Raw genomic sequence first — 25,278 nt, forward strand, 5'->3', positions numbered from 1 at the left:
CAATGCCAGAATGACCCATCAAAATTGGATTTTTGATCATATGGTTCCTCTGTTCAGAAAAATTTTAAGGTATTCTCTTATTGTCAGGATTCTCTTATTTGGTCATTTATTCATTCTGTAAATACATCCTGAATCTCAGGCATCAGGACCTGTTCTAGACAATAGAGGCAGAACTAGGTCTCTGCTCTCATGGAGCTGACATTCTAGTAGGACAAAAATAATAAGACACATAAAGAAAAAAACACATGATATATTCAAACAGAATGATAAGCACTATAAAGAATGCAATGAAGGGTGGTGGGTAATGGACAAAGAGTAGTCAGGTATGAAGTGCCTATTTTGGAATCAATTTAGGAACATGATACTGCTAAGAAAAGATGGTTACTGAGATCTAGTCTGGGAGCAGTCCAACCGTAATTAAAGATATATTGACATCCAATATACATTTTGAAATTTTGAGGTGAAACTGACAGATCTGAATTATGGGTTGAGATGAGGAAAGAAGGATCAATAATGGTTTCTGTGCATTTGGACAGAACAACTGGGTAAATGGTGGTGCCATTGACCAAGATAAGTTAAGCCCAGGAAAGAGAAGCTGAGAATGGAAGAGCAAAATCTCTAGTTTTGCCGTATTAGTTTGAAATGCCGAAAATAACTACTCCATTGTACAGAAATTAAATTAATTAATTGATAAATTGATTATGAGAATTCAATACACTTTAAATAAATTAAATAGTGAATAAGTTTCAATGGGAACTTAAAAATATATATCAGGGGCACCTGGGTGGCTCAGTCAGTTAAGCGTCCAACTTCGGCTCACGTCATGATCTCGCGGTCTGTGAGTTTGAGCCCCGCGTCAGGCTCTCTGCTGACCGCTCGGAGCCTGGAGCCTGCTTCGGATTCTGTGTCTCCCTCTCTCTGATCCTCCCCCGTTCATGCTCTGTCTCTCTCTGTCTCAAAAATAAATAACGTTTAAATAAATAAATAAATAAATAAATAAATAAATAAATATCAATGTGCCTACCTGTTTTGCATTTCCATGAGGATAACCTTGTTAGTCATCAAAATCTTTCCTTTTGGATGATGAAAGAGGTTGATGTAATGGATTAGATAGAGGTAGGATGGGAATCACTGGTTTAGCCTGTTATTGATGAAATGGACTTCATATTTTGACTGACAATGTAGGATTTTGGAATTGAAGAAATCGTCTTGAGAGCTATTATACTAGTGTACCTATAATCAAGCATGAGAAATCAGATTCTACCAATTACAATATAGATAATCATTTTTTCACTAATTCAAGCAATCATTCAACAATTATGCATTAAGTATCTCCTATGCCCCAAGCTTTATTTAGTTCTATTAAAAAAAAAAAAAAAAAACTAGCCTATTAGTCTTGCTATACGAAGCTAGAAGGGAGGAGGTCATGCAGAGGAAGGTGGAAACACTAAATCTGCCTTTTCTATCCTAGAAATTGGGAAAAGGAATGATAGAATTGATCAGACCCCAGTATCCTTCTCTTCTCACCCCTTTATTCCACATTTCAGTCCGTACATTGAATAGACTCTGTTTTAAACACCAAGACATGTATGGGGATACCAAAAATGTCAGAGCTAGAGCCCTGTTTTCCTGGGCAAAGTAAGAGGAGATTTAAATATACAGGCCATTAGAAGACCCTCAATCAGGGGCACTTGGGTGGCTCAGTCAGTTGAGTCTCCAATTCAGGTCATGATCCCAGGGTCATGGGATTCCTGGTGGTGGGAGCCTGTGTCAGTCTCTGGCTCCATGCTGAGTGTGGACCCAGCTTGGGATTCACTCTCTCTCCCCTTCTGCCCCTCTCGCCTGCTAACGCTCTCACTCTCTCTCTCTCTCTAAAATAGAAAGAAAAAGAAAAGAAAAGAATAACCTCAACTAGGGCTCAGCACTGCATTCTAATATGGAATGACAGTGAATTATGGAAGTAGCAAGGATACAGATAGATGAGTCCACCCTGGTGGCTAACCTAAGCTTGGAATGCCTGGTGACAGACCTCTGAGAATTAAGATGACTCATGGCCCAGGACAGTCCTTGCTTAGAGCAAAGATTGTCTCAATAAGGACCTTAAACTTGGGGCTAAATGCCAGAACCACAGACTGCAGCGGTGGGCCCAATACATCCATGCTCTTCAGACTAAGACGTGTGCACTTTTCCAAGGGTTATACAGGCATAGGTGGTTTTAAACAAACCGTTTTCCAGATTCTCGACTTTCATAATTTGTTTTTATAAAAACTGATCTGACTAGGCACGTGCCTGCATTTCCAAACCCATCTTCCGGCTTTTCAAGAAAGGCACAACCCTCACTTATCCCAAATCTTGGTAAGGTACACTGCTCTGCAGGATAAAATGTCAAACAGATATGTAGTTCAAAATATACATTTTAGGGATCTTTTTTTTAGGATAACTCAAAATGTCATAAACACACAGAACTTCTAAATTCTCCTAATGTCCTTATTTATATTTATAAATTTCCTGATTTATATGTACATAAAATATATCTTTATATTTTATATTTATATTTAACACATTTCTGTTAAAGTGGTCCCATGATGCATATCCTATCATTAAAATATGCTCATTCTATCTCTGTACCTCAAGTCCTTTTAATGCTAGAATGCAAATTTCATGTGATCAATCTCATTTGGACCTACATCTAGGTCATCTACCATAGGGCCTGGGACAAAAAGACAGCTCAACAAATATATTTTGAATGAATACATATTTTCCCTCTTATTCAAACTTACCCAACTCCAAGTCCAATGCATGCCCTAACTGTTCCATGAAGACCAGTGCTCTTGAAGAGCGACGTTTGGAACTTCTGCCTCAGGGGTATAGAATGAGAATTAAGAGCACAGACTCTGGGGCGGACCATCCAGGTTCAGATCCTAGTTCTACCACCTACCTCATATGGTAAGTTATTTGTACTCTTTGTGACTGTTTAGGAAAAAAGACCCTAAGGCTTGCTGGGCTTGTTTTGAAGCTTAAATTAGAATTTATATGTAAAACACTAAAACAACACATAGTGTATTTTAATTACCATGCATTTAAATTATTGTATTTATCAACTGTCAACTAGTAGCATTATTATCTATAGTACTAAGTTGGCATGTCTCAACAGATACCTTTCATGTGATCCTGACCTGTTTCTCTAGTAACTTGGAAAGACCGTACGTTTCTAAATTAAAAGCTGTCAGTTTATTCAGTAGGACATTTTTAGTACTACAGGAAATACTATTGGAATTCATTAAGTAGTTTCTAATGTATATAACAGATTTTTAATAAATGAAGTATTTTATTAAATTTGGATTAAACTGGGGCACCTGGGTGGCTCAGTCACTTAAGCATCTGACTCTTGATTTCGGCTCAGGTCGTGATGTCAGTTTGTGGGATGGAGCCCCACATCAGGCTCTGTGTGGATGGTGCAGAGACTGCTTGGGGTTCTCACTTTTCCTCTCTCTCTGCCCCTCCCCTGCTCTCTCGTGCTCTCTCTCTCTCTCTCAAAAAAAATAAACTTCAAAAATTTTGGGATTAAACTGAATAACCCTCTTAATAGGAAAATTCCACCAAGCATATTTGTTTATCTATAATTTAAAAATCAACAATCTATAGCTGTGCAACCGTCATTAACTTTTTAATTTGTCTCATTATCGTGGTACTTCTCCACAATTCGTATTTAAAATAAATGACTACTAACCCTGCTTCATTATAGTCACAGATGTCTGCACCCATCCAACTTCCTTCTGCATTCTGGCAAGGAAGCCTGACTGGCAACCACGCAACACTAAAAACATGCTAAAATATGCAACCAAAGAAACGGAATTATTAATGGATCTCCTCCTCACTTGAAAAAAGCTATGGAGACTTTCTTCCGTGAGTCATGGTGCTATGATTTATGCATGTCTTTGTTTACTTGCCAATACACCATTACCAGGAAAAATTGATGAGGCATCAATAATTAAGAAATTCTGAAATCAATAATTAAAAAATTCTTGAAGCGTGACAATTGCTTCAAGAAGTACTAATTCTTCCATGGTTGTCTGAGGTTTGGAGAAAAGTGAAAGCAAATGGATTTGTGGTCATGGTGCTTGGACCAAATAAAGTAAAAGAAGTACTGAGACACAGTGAGAGGAGATGAAAATCAAGAGTAGACTTTAAGAAAACGGGATTTTGGAGATTCCAGCAGAAATAGGACTCAGACATAAATGCTGTTGCTTTCTCCTTCTCAAAAAGGAGCGGCTGGGCCAGTGCAAACTTTGACTCAATAATCAAGAGACTTAAGTTGGCAAATATTTTATTTTGAAAAGTACTAGATATTAATTATATTTTATATTAGTAGCATATGTAAGAGCATAAATAATATAGCATCTGTAAATGGCATATGTGACATACTATATATAAAAATCAGTTATCTGGAATGGGTAGGTATGCCCGCTTGTGGTGTGTTGGTAAATGTTCAGCAACCATCTTTCCCACAGAGATGTGTGTGTGTGTGTGTGTGTGTGTGTGTGTGTGTGCATGCGTGTATACTTGCCTGTGTATAAATATACATACACATATTTACTTATTAGGATGTGTAGCACACACTTTACAAATGATAAAACATACATAACTCTTTATTACAAACTCTATATAACCAATAGACTATCATAGATTTTGTTATTGATCTTTGCCAACCTCTTATATCTGTAGCCAATTTATGGCGGCAGCTGATGAGCAAGTGCAGTGCCAGCATGAATGTTGGCTGATGTTTTTGGTTTTGTAACAAGTAAGATAAAAGTAAACAATGAAGATGAAGATTGGAATTTTACTTATCTATAAGAAATGTAAGTGACACCTTTTTGAATCAGACAATAATTTTGCACTGATGTTTCCTCAAATTTTTTTGTGCCATTCATAATATAACAGAATGACTCCATTTTACGGTCACTCTACTTTATTCTCATTTTCTCCACCACTTTCTGGAGACAAAACAATCAACAAAACAGTAGACCAAATCCTCAACTGTAGAGTTTGCCAGTTTCTGTGGTGTAAATTGTCCCACCACAGATGCTTTCAGGTTACAAGCACAGTGGCATTATATAGTATTTCCATTGTATATTATATAGTATTATATAGCATTTCAGTATCCATATGGACACAACATTCAGTATTATATAGTATTATATAGTATATATATATATATATATATATATATATATATATATAAGTGTTAGTATTATATATATTATATATTAATATAATACTATATTATATTATTATACTAATAATGTTATAATATATAATATTATAATATTATATATTAATATAATACTATATTAGTATTATAATATATAGTATTATAATATTATATAGTATTATATAGTATCTCAGTATCCATATGGATACAATAGATATAAATCATCTTACTTAATAGCATAGATAATGCAAGTATATAATAGTATAATTGGGAAGTGATGACTGTTGAGTAAAAGTGATTTAATGCAACTAATTTGGTAAAACCGGCAGAAGCCAGTTCCAGCATGCTACTTGGTAAACCTCAAACAGCAATGGCTTTTCACATAGGAAGAATTTAGCTGTTATTTTAGCTCTAAAAAGATCCTACATTTGTAGAGAGGATAGGAGAAGACGTGTCCAAGATTAGTGAGCTGACGTGCCATGAAAAAGCTGATTTGAGAAATGTTCATCTATTGCTTAGTTATCCAATTCACTCCTGTTAATTTTCTGTACTGGTGGCCAAATAAATCAGTAACTTGTAGCAAGTGTATGTAAGTGACATCACTTTCCGCCAACTCACCACTCATAAAATGCTGCAGGGTGACTAAAATAAGAGTAAAAATGCATAAACTCTAACAGGAAGAATTAAAGTCAGATATTTTTATAAATATCTTGATAGTAACATGACTAAAACTGTGATCGATTTAAACTGTGAACACTGGTCCAAAAGGCAGCAATGTTGCTAACTTATCTTGTACTTTCAATTCTTGGCTCAGTACTCAAAACATACTGGGTCTTCAAAGGGTAGTTCCTTTATAAATGACCAAAATGTATTAAATACTAACTTTGTGCATATTACTGTGCCAATTCTGTAAGAAACACAAAAATATTATAAGGTAAAGACAAATGATCTAACCTTATTAGTCCTGTTGTCTCATGTGAATTAAGTATGCTTCACAGACCTAATATGTTTAAAGCACAAAATAAACTGATGACATCACAATCTCTAACTCTTTTGACAACTCTAATATAGCATATTGTGAAAAATAAATATGGCTCTTACCCCAAAATATTTAACATATAGTTGAAGAGGAAAAAAATGCAACGTGTAATGTAAACCATTACAAAAACTGCGATTTACAATATAGATAAGATAGATAATATATATAGATATATATATATATATATAGATAGATAGATAAGTATATTAGAACAACAGACTATGTTTTAAATGATATATCAGATGTTCCTAAAAGCTGGTGAAATTTACCTATGCAAACTACTTAAATAACAATCGTACTATGGTCAGTCCATGGTGTGGACTATGGTCAGAATGATTCAAACCTGTGATAATTGAATATGGTTTGAATGATTCAAACCTGTGATAACTGAATTTTTGCCATAGCTATTTCAAAAAATAAAGCTTTCAAACGATATTAACTATGTAATTGATTCATAATGGTATATTTCTATAAGCACATGTGTTTAATTTGCTTTGATACGTTGAAATGTCACTTCTGAAAGAAAATCTACAGAGAGGGATTTCTGTCATCTCTTCCTCTTATAAAGATACCAGTTCTCTTGGAGTAAGGTCACATGCTTATAACCTCATTTAATCTTTATCTTCATGAAGGCCCTGTCTCCAAATATAGTCACACTTTGAGGTTAGGTCTTCAACATATGAATTCATGGGGACACAATTCAGTCTATAACACACTGAATTTTAAGAACAAGTAAAAACAACAACAACTACAAACTTATACAACACTCATAATATGCCAGATACTATTCCAAGAGTTTAATGTTCACCCATATAGTAATCATCCCAACAACTCTTTGGGCTAGATACTATCATTGTCACTATTTTACAGATGAGATAATTTAATTACATAAAATGTTAACTTGTCCCAGTTTATCCTGCTAATAAGATGGAGTCTGCTTAATAGAGCCAGGATTCAAACTGATACAGGCTCCAGAATAAAATCTACTAAAATCATCCATCGTGTTAAGGATGGAACACTGGGGGCGCCTGGGTGGCACAGTCGGTTAAGCGTCCGACTTCAGCTCAGGTAACGATCTCACACTCCGTGAGTTCGAGCCCCGCGTCGGGCTCTGGGCCGATGTCTCAGAGCCTGGAGCCTGCTTCCGATTCTGTGTCTCCCTCTCTCTCTGCCCCTCCCCCGTTCATGCTCTGTCTCTCTCTGTCTCAAAAATAAATAAGTGTTAAAAAAAAATTAAAAAAAAAAAAAAGGATGGAACACTGGATTCCTGGCTCCTTTCTCAGTTTTACGAAGAAGTCTGTCAATACAAACTACTATTTCATACTAAGGTTTGTTGGCTTTTGTGTAGAGGCATTTATATTCATCTGTTTGAATTAGAAGAAGAACAGTAAGTCTTTCTGGAGAAAACCATCAGTTATACAGTGCTTTGTGGAAATGACACTGGCTTTGCTAATGTAGGTGGAGTGCAGATGTATGTGCCCATGTGAACAACTTACGGTTATTTCACAAGAGAGGCTTACATCAGCATTCTGTGCATAAGGACAAGTAAATGAAATAATTGAGAAACTGAGCTATGGAATACATCATTTTATTGAGCTGGCTTGGATCTTTGGTGTCTAAATGGCTTGTTAATGAACTCAGCTGAATAATTCACTAAATGTATTATGAACATTACGCAGAGGCATTTGAAAGATCATATAAATGGTCTGTATTAATATTTTCCAAGCCAGATCACAATAATTCATGAAAAAGGAAAAATCTGCCATGACTGTTATTTATTTTCCAAAGCTTGACCTATTCAGAAATTAAACAGAGAAAGAGTACGTCAGATGACTTAATCAAACAAAAATCTATTTTGAAAAGTTACTTGCATTATTTTCTTTAGAAAAGTAATTCTCAGTGTTAGATCTTAACAGAGAGGGCAGTTAAATATATTTAGTTCTTTTTTGTATGTTTTATTTATTTTTGAGAGAGACGGAGTATGAGCCGGTGAGGGACAGAGAGAGAGGAAGACACAGAATCTGAAGACAGGCTCCAGTCTCTGAGCTGTCAGCACAGGGGCTTGAGGGGCTCAAACTTGTGAACCGTGAGATCATGACCAGAGCCAAAGTTGGACACTTAACCGACTGAGCCACCCAGGCACCCCAAGAATCATGCTATTCATATAAATTGTTTCAGTAAATACTTAGCAAATATATTATCACTGGCCCAACAGATACTTACCAGATAAATTATCACTGGGTTATATTATTATTTCTACCCCACCGTAATTAACATATTTAAATACCTCCACAAATTATATACAATAAAATTGTAAAATGTAAATAAACACATATACTTTTAAATGAGAATAAAGAAAAATACAAATTAGACAAGAAAGCCAAACAGGAAAAGAAAATAATAAATATATATGCTGATATATACTTAACATATTAAATGTAGTATTATACTGCATATAGGCCATAAATTTCAAACGTAACTCAGTGTGCTTCCACTTTTAGACATTGTTGCTTGCCAGACTCAATAGATTGTAAAATGTAACTCTTAATTACCTAATCTATTCATCTGTTCTATGCAGCTATCAGGACATGTATCAAATTAATACCCTTAAATTGTTAGCATTTTTTTTTAAGTTCATTTATTTAGTTTTGAGAGAAAGAGAGAGAGAGAGAGAGAGAATGGCAGAGAGAGAATCCCAAGCAGGCTCTGCACTGTCAACACAAAGCCCAATGCAGGGCTCAAACTCACGTACAGTGAGATCATGACCTGAGACAACATGAAGAGTTGGACACTTAACCAGTCAACTGAACCTCCCAGGCGCCCCAGTCTGTTAGCATTTGTAATGTCATGCTTTCTGATGCTAGTTAGATATCATCAATAATTTGTCAAATCCATGATTTGTTAAAACCAACTTATATCTTAAGCATTTTTCTGCATTTTCTCCTTTTCAGAAGAAATGCATCCAAATAATCTAAAGATGTAAGCATTTCAAAAGGGAAAGAGGTGGGACCTGAGAAGGCTGCAATTTTATGTCATCCAATATTTTGATATAATCTGTCAGGACAACATCCTTGCCCACTTTATTCCTCACAGGGGTGTTGAAATATATGCATTAGTAACCCAGAGCAAATTTGTAGCTCATGCAGATTAACTTACATTATTCCAGTCCATAGTTTAAAGGCTGAGAAAAATTCAACAAAAGTTACAAAAAATCATATTGTTCTTAACAAATATCTCAGCACATCCATAGGGATCAATCAATAGAATAGCCAAACCTAAAACCCACTCTTTCCTCATTTAAAGTATTTGCCTGAAAAACAGACCTGAAGACGGTGAAGGAGGAAACAAGCCTGAGAATTAGACTTTCACAAACTGGCTGCTATGAACTGAATGTGTCCTCCTCAAAAACCTAATCCCCAACGTGATAGTATTTGGAGGTGGGGCCTTTGGGAGGAGATTCAACCCAAATGAATGGGATTAGGGCTTTTATGAAAAAGACCCCGGAGAGTATCCTCTCCCTTTCTGCCACCTGAGGACATGGGGAGAAGACAGCCATCTATGAGCCAGAAAGCAGGTTCTCACCAGATACTGAATCTGCCAGTTTCTTGATCTTGGACTTCCCAGCCTCCGGAACTATGAGAAATAAATCTCTGCTGTTCAGAAACTACCCAGGCTGTGCTATTCAGCCCAAGCAGACTATAACACTGACCACAGATCTGAGGGGAGAAAATGTTTCTCCTCTTGGAAAGAGAGTACATGATTCAGGGCCCATCCAGAAGAGAATCCTACAAATGGAGTCCGTTAAAGGAAACCACTGGCGGGAAGTAGAGCTCACCAATCAGACCAGAACGTTTTTCAAGTTCTGGAAGCAAAATCTCCTCTCTCCTGACATGACCACAGGGGGGGATACAAGCGAAATCTCCAAAAGGCGTATCCTTCACCTGCCTGATAACAATGCCAGGTTTTGCCCATAAACACATGTGGACTAGTTTTATTTTTGTTTCAATCAGCACATCTCTCTCCACATAAGACACCCCTGATAAGCAGTCTTTTCTTTCCACATTGCATGAATCTCTATCAGCAACTATGTTGCTCAAGGCTCACGGGATGCTTGGTTGTATGCTAGGAGAGACACTTGCAGAACCCTGAAATCACTCCCCTTAGGGACATGACACTAATAAGGCCTATCTCGATGAGCGCGAATTGCATTATATTCATAAAGGAAAACACTTTTAACGAAGATAGAAAACATAAGGCGGCCGTATGATACCCACAAATGCCTAGATTCCCACCCTGCTCCTCAAAGCTTTTTGCATTTCAGATAGAAAGTAATATGCGATATAAAATGCGTGGGAAGAGCTAACATACCACAGCCAGAATCCTGTACATACAAACTTAGCCAAGGGTACAACCAATAAAGGGAATTTGACAGATACTAAGTCACTATCCTTAGTAAATACAACTTTGTGGCTAACCTGACTCGGGCCTAGATTTTAAACATCTTTGACCACAAACAACTTCTACAAAAACACTTTACATGTGGCCCAGTACACCAAATAGGCATATGTACACTAGTCTGCTGGGGCTGCTGTAATAAAATACAATACAGTGTGTGACTTAGATGTCTGAAGTTAATTTTAATTTTCTCATAGTTCTAAAGGCTCGAAGTCTAAGATCAATGTGTCGGCAGGTTCGGTTCTTCCTGAGGCCTCTCTTCCCTTGGCTTACAGATAGCTACCGTTTCCCTGTGTCCTCACGTGGCCTTTCCCCTGTGCACACCCATCCCTGGTATCTCTTCTCTTCTTATAAAGCACTCGTCTTAGGGCACCTGGATGGCTCAGTGGGTTAAGTGTCCGACTTCGGCTCAGGTCACGATCTCGTGGTTCGTGAGTTCGAGCCCCACATTGAGCTCTGTACTGACAGCTCAGAGCCCGGAGTCTACTTCGGATTCTGTATCTCCCTCTCTCTCTGTCCCTCCCCTGCTCGTGCTCTCTTTCTCTGTCAAAAATAAAAATAAACATTTAAAAAAAATTTTTTTAAAAGACACTAGTCTCACTGTATTAGAGCCTTACCCTTAAGACCTTATTTAACCTTGATTATCTCCTTAAAGGCCCTATGTCCAAAAACAGTCACATTCTAAGTAATGTACTGGGGGTCAGGACATCAATGCATGAATTTGAAGGGGACACAATTCAGTCTCTAACAATGCACATGTGTGTATGATGTGACTGAAATAAAGTTTCACAAGACAGTATCTACCCTCACTACATGCTAAGTCACCTCCTATTTTCTGTTCTATTACGTTATATTCTTATAACAAGCAAACCTTGGTTGTGATCCACTAAACTGATTTCATGACCTACAAACTGCAAATTGAAAACCACGAGCCAAGTGTATCTGGCCATATGGTCCACCAAGTTCCTGGAATAGGAGAAACTCTAAGCACATTATCTAGGTCATCCACATGGGGCAGTAACCACTACAGGGTCCATCGATTACCAAAAAAAAAAAAATGTTGATAGTATGTTAAACATTATGTCAAAGTACACTAAGATAGTGATAAGAAAAAAACGTGGAGCTCTGAATTATCAACTGAGTCAGGGTGAAGTAAGTGACTGCAATTGGGGAATTTTTAAGCCCCCTCGCTGCCAACGTAGACGGAGATCACCAGCGTGACTTGGCAAACACAACCGAAGACGCAAGAGACTCATTCAGTCTGGGGGAAAGATAATATTCAGCATGAGTCCTGGATGTAGAAGAAGAAAGGGCTTGTGGAAGAAGTGTTTGGGGGAAATGTTTCACCATCATCTAGGTAATAATGTTTTATTAAATTTTTCTTCAGAAAGACTTGTCTTTCCAAATATTAGAAAATATTCTAAAGGCACAATAACTGAAATAATATACTGTTGTGTGGAGAAGGGCAGTGTTGGGTGTTTTTCTTCGTGGAAATCTTTACAGCTGTGTGTGGTGGTTCAGATGGCCATCTAGACGCCCTCCTCTTTGTTCTGTCCAAGTGCACAGGAATGATACTCACTTTGGGCAGTGTGCAAGACTTTTTTCCGTTGTACCTATTCCACAGGCATATTTTTCAGGATTCCTGTAAGGGATGTGCACCATTAAGAGCCATCACATTCAGAGGCACCTCAGTCCATTAAGCATCCAACTTTGGCTCAGGTCATGATCTTGGATCTCATGGGTTCGAGCCCTACATCGGGCTCTATGCTGGCAGCTCGAAGCCTGGAGCCAGCTTCAGATTTTGTGTCTCCCTCCATCTCTCTCTCTATGCCCCTCCACTGCTCATGCTCTGTATGTCTCTCTCTCCATCTCTCAAAAATAAAACATTAAAAAATAAATTAAAAATAAAGAGTCATCACATTCAGAAAAGTCTAGAATATGGATGACCTTGTCATCAGGTATTTGTAGTTCATTTATAATCTATCCTATTACAAAGGAAATTTACCAATAAAGAGTGTGGGTTTTTTTTAGTTTATTTATTTTAAGAGAGAGAGAGAGAGAGCAAGCACAAGTGTGTGTGTGTGTGTGTGTGTGTGTGTGTGTGAGAGAGAGAGAGAGAGAGAGAGAATCCCAAGTAGGCTCTGTGAAGTCAGCACAGAGTCCGATGTGAGACTCACACCCATGAACAATGAGATCATGACCTGAGTCACAACCAAGAGTCAGGGGCTTAACTCACTGAGCCACCTAGTCGCCCTACCAATAAAGGGTGTTTATACTATAAACAATGTTGTCTAGTACAATAGTTGACTTTTAATATTTATCAGGTTTTCAGAGAAAGAACTAGAAAGTTAACAAAAGTTAACTAAAGAACTAAAAGTTAATTTGACTGCAGGTCAAATTCTCATGTAGAAGGAATTAAAGGTTGTGCTAACTCTTTACTCACAGCCACTTTCTGTTCAAAGGTTATATAGTTACCCATGTCTGATAAACAGGAAACTTTCCTAAGATGAGGAATTGTCAAAAGACCAGTGACTAAAACGGAGCACAGCTCATCCGTGAGTCCATCCCAGTTGGTTTTGGAATGGAAACTATTTCCCCTTCTCACTAGGAAGGTTCTGCTACTTACACAGCTTTTTCTCCAGTCCCAGCTGTCCTTCTACTACATTCCTCTTCTGACACGAACCCCACCTTCTCCCTCTGAGTATTTTTGAAAATGGAATTTCTGACTCTGCAAGCTTATGGCCAAATATTTCTGTTCTACTTTTTTATTTTTTTAATGTTTATTTATTTTTAAGAGAGACAGAGTGCAAGCAGGGGAGGAATGGAGAGAGAGGGAGACACAGACTCTGAAGCAGGCTCCAGGCTCTGAGCCTGCGGTCAGCACAGAGCCTGATGCGGGGCTCGAACCCACAAACAGTGAGATCATGACCTGAGCCAAAGTCAGATGCTTAGCCAACTGAGCCACCAAGCACCCCATAAATATTTCTGTGTCACACACTGAGTTTTAGTTTCTGCTTCGACATGGCCTCCGAATGCATTTGTTGAACCAACAAGACATTGCAGCAGCATGTTTACTATGCCCTGGGCACTCTTCTGTGAATTGGGGGTGCAATAGTGAACATGACCAACAAAGTCCATGCTCTGAAGACTTACATTCTAGTGGTGTAGGCAGAGAACAAAAAAATGGTACATACAGAAGCAAGAAAAATGTGAAATATGATAATGCCATGCAATAAATTAAAATTGGGTGAAACAATATTGTGTCTATGTAAACTGTAACTAATCTGTCCTTTGTGCATGTATACCATGGTTCACAAAAGAGTGACAAAAATACATGGCCCTTAAACTATTAAATACGTATGAAGAATGTGTTCAGCTATATGTAAAAGAAAAACCTGACACACAGCAGACTTAATTACATGTTTAAATCTCTCAAATCACAGATTTATTTTTTATGTATTTATGTATGATGCATTTATTCATTTATCTATCTATCTATTTATCTATTTATCTATCTATCTATTTATTTTTTAGCTAATCTATACAGGTCAGTGCCCTTGTAATTCACGAGGCCTTTCCCCCAAAGTCACAAATGGCTTCTATAAGCTTCAGGAATAACATGTGTAACTCAGGAACAAACAGGAAGGAGCCAAGGCATATATTTTCCAAAACTGCCCATGCTCAGCTCCCAGGAGAATTATGCGTAAATCTCTATCTCCTAAGTGAGTGACATGGCCACCCCAAACTACAAAGGAAACTGAGAAAACTGAGAAAATAATTGTCATGATTGGTTTACACCAATTAAGACCTATTATGTAGGGCCTGCTATGTTGTTATCTCAAACAAAATCAGAGTACTTTTAGCAAAGAAGTAATAGGAGATAAACATTTGGTGGGCAACTAAGAGTCACTTCCAGTTACCAATTTTCTAATTAGACTGGATTTCTATAAGAAGAATCTATAAGAGGAAGAAATATACTATTCCTCTATAAATTCTGAAGAAACTATGATCATGATTATAATTTTAGTTTTTATTCAAGCCCTTCTGCACCAAATACTATAGTAATATTAAACCCCAAATGAGATTATGATCCTATTCCCCTAATTCATCCATAGGAAAATCAATATGTATCTCGATGTCTTATGTTTGTTTGATCAATATTTTGGTTTTCACTTTTCAAAACTAATAATGACACAGGAAGCAATAAAACTCAGTGATACTGAGAAGAAAAAAGTTTTCAGATATAAGACCAGCAGGCCTCCCGAATGCCTTCATAGTGGAGAAAGTTTTAATTTCCTCCATGGACTGAAGGGTAATTCACAGTGGAAAAACAGGTAGGATGACAAATAATAATAATAAAATGTTCACAGAGAAAGATTGATAAATTTGTGGAATTAAAATAAAAATTATCATGACCTTTTGAAAGTGTGAGGCATAAGATAGAATTTTGTAGGAAGAAGTAAAATAAAAAAGAACTTATAATAATCTTGTATTCCATCAGAAATATCAGGGTACATAGATGGGAAAGAGTGGCATATGCTTTCAGTACCCTGCCCTGATCCCCTTCTACATGTTAGCTGCTTATAGTTCACGGCTACATACTTCTCTGGAGAATTCTGCTCAGCCAGTCGGAGCCGCCTTGCTGGGAGATTGTGCCTCCTTTCTCTGTGCTTCCTCCCCATTCCCCTGGCCAGAGAACCCTGCAGCCAATGACCCAGAGATACAAAAGACTCCTCCTTGCTAAACAGCTGGACCGACTCAGTAATTTGTACCCCAGCACTCTCCTTGGAATCAGGCAGAAGCTAGTTTCCTGCCAAAACCACATCCTTCCTAAACTGCTTTTCTTGGCCTGTCCTGGGGCCATTCATTCCTTCCTCAATAAAACACATACACCTGAATCCCTGACTCAGGCTTGGTGGGTGGGGAACACCACAAAGCATAAAGGTGAGACACCCCTTTTCACCTGTGGGAATATTATATTCCTTCAGGCATAGTGAGGACCATGGCAGACATCTTCTATAGAAAGATATCCTATAGAGGTTCTTCATAGTCTCTTGATTGAAGTATAATTTGGTAGTAGCAGCTTCTGATGTTCTAGAAGGTTGTTTCTCCCTTGGGCCTCCTAGGCTCATTGTTATTCGTATAAATCATTGACAAGCAAGAATTCTCTCTCCTCAACATCTATCTGTTCCTCAACTACTCTCTGCTCTCTTTTAGTCCAAATACTGCCTCAATGACCCTTATAGCTCTCTAATGCACTCATCGAGCTCTTTCTGGGAGTAAGTCATTAAAGAAAAAAGTTGAAGATTCTGCAAGTGGCAGCAAGAAGCATAGTCTCACTTCTAGATACTCATATCTGAGTAAAAGAGTCAGGGCACAAATTTCCAAATTCTAGCCCAACCAATGTACCCTCCCACCCAATCCTGATACATGTAACTAAATGTTGGCGTAAGTCCTAGACTCTTCTTAATATGTCCCAGCAGTAGTTCTGGTAACTGGCTTTTCCTCTCAGATACACACAAATGTGCATGTGTGTTTGTGTGTGTCTATGATGTGTGTATTCTCTTGGTTTATATGCACATATATGCACACACACAATCATGTGTATATATGTACAGGAATATATACATACAAACATATATGTTCATTCTATAGTTTTTTTTCTTTTTAAAAAATATTTATTTATTTTGAGAGAGAGAGAGAGAGAATGCGAGGAGGGAAAGGTGCAGAGAGAGAGGGAAAAAGAAAGAATCCCAAGTGGGCCCGTGTTGTCAGGGGGCCTGAACCCAAGAACTATGAGATGGTGACCTAAGTCAAAACCAAGAGTCAGACACTTAAGCAACTGAGCCACTCAGGCACCCTTCTATAAAGTTTTCTATATATATAAATATCACAATTCTATTCCAATGTTAATTTACTTAAAACCACTCTCTGGTGAAGGATATATTTCTTTCAGTTTTGTTGGCAGACAACATGAAAAACATAACTCCAATATTTCCTACTGTATTTTAGAAGGTTAAAAATAAATAAAAGCAAATCTACTTCTTTTTATTCTCTTCCTATATCAATAATTTTATGACTTTGTTAACTCTGAAAACCTACTAGGCTTATTACTAAACTCAATTTCTTAAAGCTGTAAAAGCAACCCAAGAAAAGCACTTTAGGAGAATTACTACAGTTTCTGATGGTGAAAATCACTCAGTTTCTGCTGTCTACTTCATCCTGAGGTTGCTTAAGAAGCTAAAATGTTTCTTATGACACAAGAGCCAAGTTCTGTAATGTCTCCTTTCACAGCAGAGTTGACTAAAAGCTTCCATTTTCCCACTTGGAGGTTTCAAGACAATAACTTTGCATAGTAAGGAAAGTTGCCATAATGTCATTTTCAGGAAAGTCAAACACACACTGATGAAGCTGTTGACAGAAATATAAGTGAATTATGGCTTGGCAAAGCATGAAGCCATTAAAGGAAAAATGTCCTCCAAATCATCCCTAAGGATCAGCAGATTTTATACTTGACAGCTTTTCTTTCCTTAATGGAGTTTCAATGGGAATTATAGTGGCAGAGTTTGCATTAGATTATTCTTTATTTAATGTGTTGAAATATGGGTCCTCACTGGAGTAAGCTCTAGAGAGAGGCAGGGAATAAGGACCATGGAAGCCTGCCTAGAAATGGGAATGAAATCCCACTTAAATCCAACAGTCCCACTTGTTGTAACCCATATTTGAGGGAGAAATGCATGCTTCCTTGAATGAGTGATAGATTGGACGGTGCATGGTGTCCTCTTGTTTGTAAATTCTCTGAGTTCTTTACAGTTTTATAATAGACTGTGTTAAATCTCTAAACAAAGGTTTAGGGATTTCCTAAACCTAATATGACTCAATTGTGGTCATAATTGGAACAAGTTATTTTGTGCTTTATATCCAATATGTTTATCCATAGAATCTAAATAATACCACTGGCTTCAAAAGGATAAGACTTTCAAAAGGCTAAATCATAAAAGGAAAAAAATTAGAACATTTATTGTATACCTTGTTTGGGCCATATTCTGCATTAAAGGTTCTATTTCACAATTAATCCTTTTGAGACCATAAGTGGCAGCTGATCCTCTGTTTTTCTTGACACCAGAAACAAACTACCTTTAAAAAAAAATACAAGAAGACTAAAAGAAAGCTGTTATTTTGTGTCCTAGAGTGAATATGGTGGGTATTTATTATACTGCTCTAGTTTTATTCAGAAATGCATAACTGAGTTTATTCCAATACCTTTCTTTCCAGTAAAATAGTTCAGAAAATCTTTGCAGTCCTGGCTGAATTTATTCAACCAAAGGGGAGAAAATGGCATTTAAGTAGCAACATTGATTGAGCATATATACAACCTTTAGGTGTGATAGGTCAGCAGGTTAATTATTCTGCCATGAGCTCCATGTCTATTGTGATGCCTTAGGCATCCAGCATCATGTACAGTACACAGGTCAGTTGTACAGAGCATCATTGTCTTTCTATATGTATAAGCTATCAAAGGTTAAGCATGGAGTCCTGCATAGAAGATATTAAACCAGTTTGGCTGAATTGACATGTATGAAACCCCTATTTGAAAACAGAAATAAAATAAAATAAATTTATCTGGAAAAGTAAAAGTGAAGATTTGGGAGAATTTAGTGAGATTCAATATGGACGTGGAAAATGAATTAAAATGTAAATTAAGGGATCTGGTTGTTAGGAGACTAGAGTCCCAATCCTGATTCTCTCCCTACCTAGTTTTGCATCACTGGGCACTTGCTGGGTGTCAGTTTTACCTCTAAAATGGAATTGTTGAACTAGATATTTTAAAATTTTCAAGGACCCTATTTTCTCCAACCTCCAGTCTTTTTTGAAGCTCAAAAATGTACTAAATAGAACTTTTGGCTATGTGAGCATTTCTGCTGTTCATTTATTTGACCCAGTTCTTCAACTAAACCTGATCATAAAAAAAAATAAATAAATTTGATTCCATTGTAGAGATTACTGGGGAGGTAAAAACGACAACTGCAGTCAACTTAACTTATTAGCATAGTTAATATATGGGCATTCTTGGCCACTTGTGAGTTGCCTTATTCCTTCTTCTGAGTACCTACCATACTTAATGTATGTACCAGTTACATGGCATTTAACAAATACATTGAATTGTCCTCTTTTATGCCCATGGATCCTATAATTTTCATTGCCTGGATAAACTCTTCAGTGTTTGGGTTGTAATTTGTCTATACTTATTTATTCATAACTTTGTAGATAACAGTTATTGAAGTAAAATTTGCTGCTGCTTATAAGTAGTAAATGCTAGAATAAATGTTAAGTATTGCCTCATTTTTTGCTGATAAATGTGTTTAAATATATGTATTAGGTCGAGTAAATATATTCCCCTAAAGCTCAATATCTATGAAACAGTGAAAGCTAGAACTGATAAGATGAACAAATATAAATGTAGCCCTTACTATGTGGCAGGTGTTGTTGTGCTTCTCATACATAATCTCATGATTTCTACCACAACCCTGTGAGGTCACTGCCATCCTGAACCTAATTTCTCAGAGAGATTTAGCAAAATCCACATAGCCGGTAAATGGTAGAGCTGGAATTCAAACCAAGGCAGTCTGAAACCAGAGCCCACTGTGAGAGCCTGAATATAAGAACTAATTGTGTCTCTCTAAGTTAACCAGTGAAAATTAGAAGACATAATTGTTATAATAATTTTTTTTTTCTAGAACAGAGTTGGAAAATTACAGTCTGTGAGCTAATTTCAGTCATCCACCATTTTTTAAATAGTTTTATCGGAACACAGCCATACTCATTTATGTCTTGTCAATAGCTGACTTTGCACTAAAATGGCAGAGTTGAGTAGTCACCAGAGATTGGATTCCCCACCCATCCCCCCACCCCCATCCAAAACCCAAAATACTTACTATCTGGCCCTTTGCAGAAAAGGTTTGCAGATCTCAAGTCTAGAGGAATCCTACTCAAGCTTCTTCTTTTTGAATAATCAACCTTCTTCTATTCTTCTTCTAGTAATTCCATAATAAGAAGATGTCACAAATAATGTGTATCCAAATTCATTCTATCCATCCTAGGACTCGAAACATACATAAAAGTTTGTACCTTTGTTGCCTCGTTTTTACTATCCAAACCATTTTATTATCTATTTCCTTTTTTCTCAATCATTTTTTTTGTAAATTTAAATCTTTACTTTGTTAACATTTATTCCATTTTTTCATATCTACACTTAATATTACAGCCTCCATTTTGACTTTTATGTTTATTAAAATATGTTTCATAGCTTACATTTATTAACATATGTCAATAGGTAAGTGATTTTCCTCATATCCTCTTTTGCTGATCCTGGATCAGTTTGCTACCAAATCCTATTTCCTCCTTTGCTCCTGTTACAGGGCACCTGATCCCTACAGGATGTATTATACAGACCCCCCAACAAGTGGTATCCAGAAGCGTTCAGCCAACAGAAAGCTTCCAGGAGGTGAGGAGGTAGGGAGAAGCCAGGGTATTTCCCCCCTCCCTGCAACTCTCCATAGTCTATTATGGTTCTAGATTACTGGTTGGTAAGGAGGGTGGAGAGAATGGGGTTACTGTACATGGGTTCCAGTAATACCTTCTCTTCCCTCTTTAGATGGTCCAGGCTTCCTTCCATGGCTAATTTCCAGACTGTTCCTCCATTCCATTTGACTTTGTCACCCTTCCATTTCTTGTGTGATCATTTCCCTGCATTTAATTCTTTTGAGTATAAGTTCTTAATGTGATTTTTGTTGTTGTTTGTTTGACATTAATCTATACAATTCTATTTAGTGTGATTTTTAGAAATAGACTGCATTCTTAACATGTTGTTAACCATCACACATGATTTTACCAAAAAAGGCCTGCAAAAGTTCATTATTAAAGTTCTTCACATGTGACATATGTTTCAAAAAATATACAGAGAACAAACTAAGGATTTCTGGAGGAGAGGTGGGTAGGGGGATTGGCTAAATGGTTGATGGGTACTAAGGAAGGCATTTGCTGGGATGAGCACTGGGTATAATATGTAAGAAATGAATCACTGGGTTCTACTCCTGAAACCAACACTACACTGTATGTTAACTAACTTGAATTTAAATAAATACATTTTTAAAAATAAATCAATAAATAAAAGAAAAAAATACTACTGCCTGAGCAATACTGCAAATTGAACTTTCAAGGAACAACAACAAAAAGTGACTTGCTACTTTCTTTGAACTCTGTTCATGTACAACAGGTTGCCAAATCCCAAAGAAAAATACAAACCTAACATCACATTTTAGACATGATGCATTTCAATTTAATGGAAATATTTCAAAATTTTAGTCTTAAGATATAAATAATTACTAGAAATTTTGAAATTAAATATAGTATATGGGATTTTTTCTTTCCCCTTAGGGCTCTTCTTGTCATTTCCTCAGGCTTAAGTTAAATGCTCAATAAGAATTCAGCACAAAGACAACATGGAGGTCTCCCTTAAGTTTCCTGCTTTTCCCCGGGATAGAAACCAAGCGTGGCTTGTAATGTGATACTGAAGTGAAAACAAATGATTGTTGATAGACATTTCCAGTTTTAGGGCCCAGAATACATTGTTCTGTCTGAAATGTTTTAATATTTACATTGTATTTTATGTGTGACCCAGTTTTATTCATTCTGTATAAAATGTGATGTTTTTTCAATTTCAAAAAATTTGGGATAAGATACATTACAGGAGATGGAAACCTCCCTTAAGGAATACTTATGTGAATATATGGCACTATTCTACTATTGAAACAGCAACTAGTGTTAGAAAATACTTTTTTAATTTCTCTTCATGTTGAAAGTAAAATGGCATTAAGGATGTGTTTGGTTGGCTTACAACTGACTGAATTTCTTATTCTTTCCTTCCTTTACTCTAATTTTTCCAACTTCTCTTTAGTCTCAGTCCAAGTATGTTCTGTAATGACATGACAAAGTATGAGTTTTGGAGTCAGAAACATCCAGGTGCAAATCCCAGGTTCCCCACTTCTGACCTGGGAACACCTCTTACTTATGTGAGCCTCTGGTGCCTCATGTGCAAAATGTGTGTAATCCTATCTCTTCCACAGGATTTTGCTAGGACAAAATCAGATTAAAAGTTTAAGTTCAATCAATTTGTAAGCATTCAGTATAGATCTTAGTTCCCTTCACTTTTCTCCTAATTTCCTCTTCCCTTCTAACTTCAGTACTTATATAAAAGCCAACGCATGCCATGTATAACATTATCTGTTACCTTGTCCTCCTTTAGGCTTGGATTGTCTCATTCTAAATGTGTCCATGCGAAGGGTTGGAGGAAAATAGAAAGCAATATGCAAATTTGCCTTTCCTTCTGATTTGAAGTTATTCCTGGGATAACTGTTGGTCTACCTCCAGCTAATTCCGCCTTAAACACGTATTTAGAAGGGCTACAAAACTCTCCCTCCTATACTCCTCCAGTCTGTGCTAATCTCTCTTATCCCCAGGATGCCTAGCCAGATGTGGGGATAGAAAGGAAGACATGTAGGTAAAGGAACAAATTTTAAACATGGCTCCAGAGCATCTTGATGGCTTCTGCTCCCAAGGACCTGTAGGGTGGGTCAGCCATTGACTGGGAAGGTCATGTGCCCAGAGCAAGTACCTGGTTGTCATGGTTGATACTCCAAGGATTCTATTAAAGTAAGATGTGTGTTGTCAATCATAGACAGCTAGCTCCTGGAGCTACTGAATCCTGTAAACAAAAGATAACTTGTGAGTGTTCAGGGGTGAAGAGAAGGTGTATTGATACCTTAGGAGTGAAAGCCAATATTTGAAAGACATATTTTTTATTTTACTGATGTTTTTTAGTTGTGATAGAAAAATCCTACTCTCCACTGATTATTCATGGAAGTCCCCAAACTTCAGTGAAGAACAAGCAGAACACTTCTTGACACTTGCACAGAGCCAAAGCTGTAAGGGTAGAAGCTATACATTTATAATTCAGTAGAGAATGATTTAGCCTCTTCTGTGGGTACAATTGTTGTACATCCCTTATTTTTGTTGCATAGGTGTAATTGAGAATCACACCTTTTCTACCACTTAGATGTAGTAGTGTGTTTTTAATAAACGTTTTAACTTTTCTATTTTATATTCTTTAATTGGCCGTCAAATCAAGAACTTTTAAAATTATATACAGGGGCATCTGAGTGGCTCAGTCAGTTAAGCATCCGACTTTGGTTCAGGTCATGATCTCACAGTCCATGAGTTCTAGCCCACGTCAGGCTCTGTGCCTGGAGCCTGGAGCCCGCTTCAGATTCTGTGTCTTCTTTGTCTGCCCCTCTGTCACTTGCACTCTGTCTCTTGCATTGTCTCAAAATTAATTTAAAAAAAAAAAACATTAAAAGAATGAAATAAAATTATATACAGTATTTTTGATGCTAAGGCAAGACAAAACAGGGTTGGAGCAAAGGGGCAGGAAGTTGGGAGGAAAAGACTTAGGGAAAGTATTCTGTCCTCTTACTCCTAGGAAGGGTAATAGCCCTTAATGTTTTTTATGATATAAGCTACTCAAGGTTTTCCATTCAACTTTGTTGCTAAGAAAGTAATAATAAATTTTGTGGTGGTGGTGGGAGAAGGAATAGAACAAACATGGGGGTTTTGGGAAAATGAAAATAAATTATGTGTACCCCTGGCATAAAACTGACCCAGTTCCTGGCCCCCAGAATTGGGAAAAGTCTCTGTATCTCTTGATTTGAACACCTGAACCTGCTATAAGGCCAGTGTCTCTGAGGTGTGAGGATTTAAAGGGACAGGGTTGTGGAGGTGACTGCCAGGACACACTCTTAGCACAGTAGCTGTGAAAGCCAAAGCCAGAAAATTCAGAACGAACACTGTAATTTGTGATATCTCCCTCTTTGGAATCTAGGAATGAGACTGCTGGATCCCCCATGTTGGACAGAGTGTCTGATTAGTTGATCATCCTCTAGAACAGAGGACACCAATGGCAGCGATGGACTGAAGAACATGAGGGGTTTTTCTTCCTGGAGAGAGAAATCACATGGAACTTTATTTTGAATTACACAGGTCCTTTGAGCCTTTAATGGGTCAAAGATGGGGAGCCCCGAGAAATGTGATACTATCTTCTTGGCAAGCAAACAGATGAGGACATAGAGTTCATTTTAGCAAAATGCAAAAATAAATATGGCCACAATCAGTACCCTGGCTATTGTGGAATATTGTATACTTGTTGATATTAGTCAATCTCAAGGGCGAGTGGTAAGTTTTGTGCAGCTTTCACCGGAAGAGTAAATTAAAACCTCTGTTGACCTATAATATCACTTGCATTTTCAAATTGTATAGTTACTAAGGATGTATGGTGAATTTGAATTTCCATTCAAGAAGCATTTTCCAAGTTACCCCATTTTCTTCTCTGTAGTAAGTACCTCAGGTCTTTTTCCACACCATTTACAAAATACATAATTGTTTCAGGTTTGTGACTGAATTGTCACAACATATCACAGAAATATCATTTGTTTTCATTGTGGCTGTACAATTCACGGTTATGCTTTAATTTGACTTGATTCCTTCCTATCTGATCCATATATATCAGATATCCAACTGGCTCAGTAGTTCTTCGCAGAACCAGTGGAGGTAAAAGCCAGAAAAATGTGTAAACCATTAAATGGTTGTTATTGTTGTTTACTTTTCTGCTGAGTCTCACCTAGATTTTCCATTTTCAAATTATGTAACCGATATAGTGAATAAGCAAGATACTCAGAATCCATTCAGAAAACAATTCTATTTTTTTTATCCTTAATTGTCCATTCAAACTTGGCAGGTTCTTCCTCTAAGTGTGGAAAAAATCTGATTCCACACAGTTTTTTTTAGCAACTTTATTAAAGAATAATTGAAATATAGTAAACTGCATATATTTAAAGTATACAATTTGATGGGTTGTGATACAGAAAGTATAAATATGTACTTTCAAACCCATTATCATAATCAAGATAATGAATCACTTCCAATTTCATTATGCTCCATTTTAATCTCTCCCAGCCTCCCTTTCCACCCTCTACTTCCATCTCCAAACAAGTACTAATCTGCTTCTGTCACTATACATCACATTGAATTTTCTAGAATATTATATAAATGAAATCATATAGCATGTAATCTTTTATATCTTTAACTCAGCATCACTATTTTGAGATTTATCCATGTTATGGTGTGTATTAATACCACAAATCTACTCACTTTTTTTTTTTAGTTTATTTATTTATTTTGAGAGACAGAGAGAGCATGAGCAGGGGAGGTCAGAAAGAGAGGGAGAGAGAATATCCCAAGCAGGCCCTGCACTGCTAGTGTGGAGCCCGACAAGGGGCTCAAACTCACAAACAGTGAGATCATGACCTGAGCCAAAAATCAAGAATCAGTCACTTATGGGGAGCCTGGGTGGCTCAGTCGGTTAAGCCGCCGACTTCGGCTCAGGTCATGATCTCGCGGTCCGTGAGTTCGAGCCCTGCATCGGGCTCTGTGCTGAGAGCTCAGAGCCTGGAGCCTGTTT

This window comes from Panthera pardus, unplaced genomic scaffold, assembly GCF_024362965.1.
Source record: "Panthera pardus isolate Hobbes unplaced genomic scaffold, ASM2436296v1 HiC_scaffold_13, whole genome shotgun sequence".
NCBI lineage: Eukaryota > Metazoa > Chordata > Mammalia > Carnivora > Felidae > Panthera > Panthera pardus.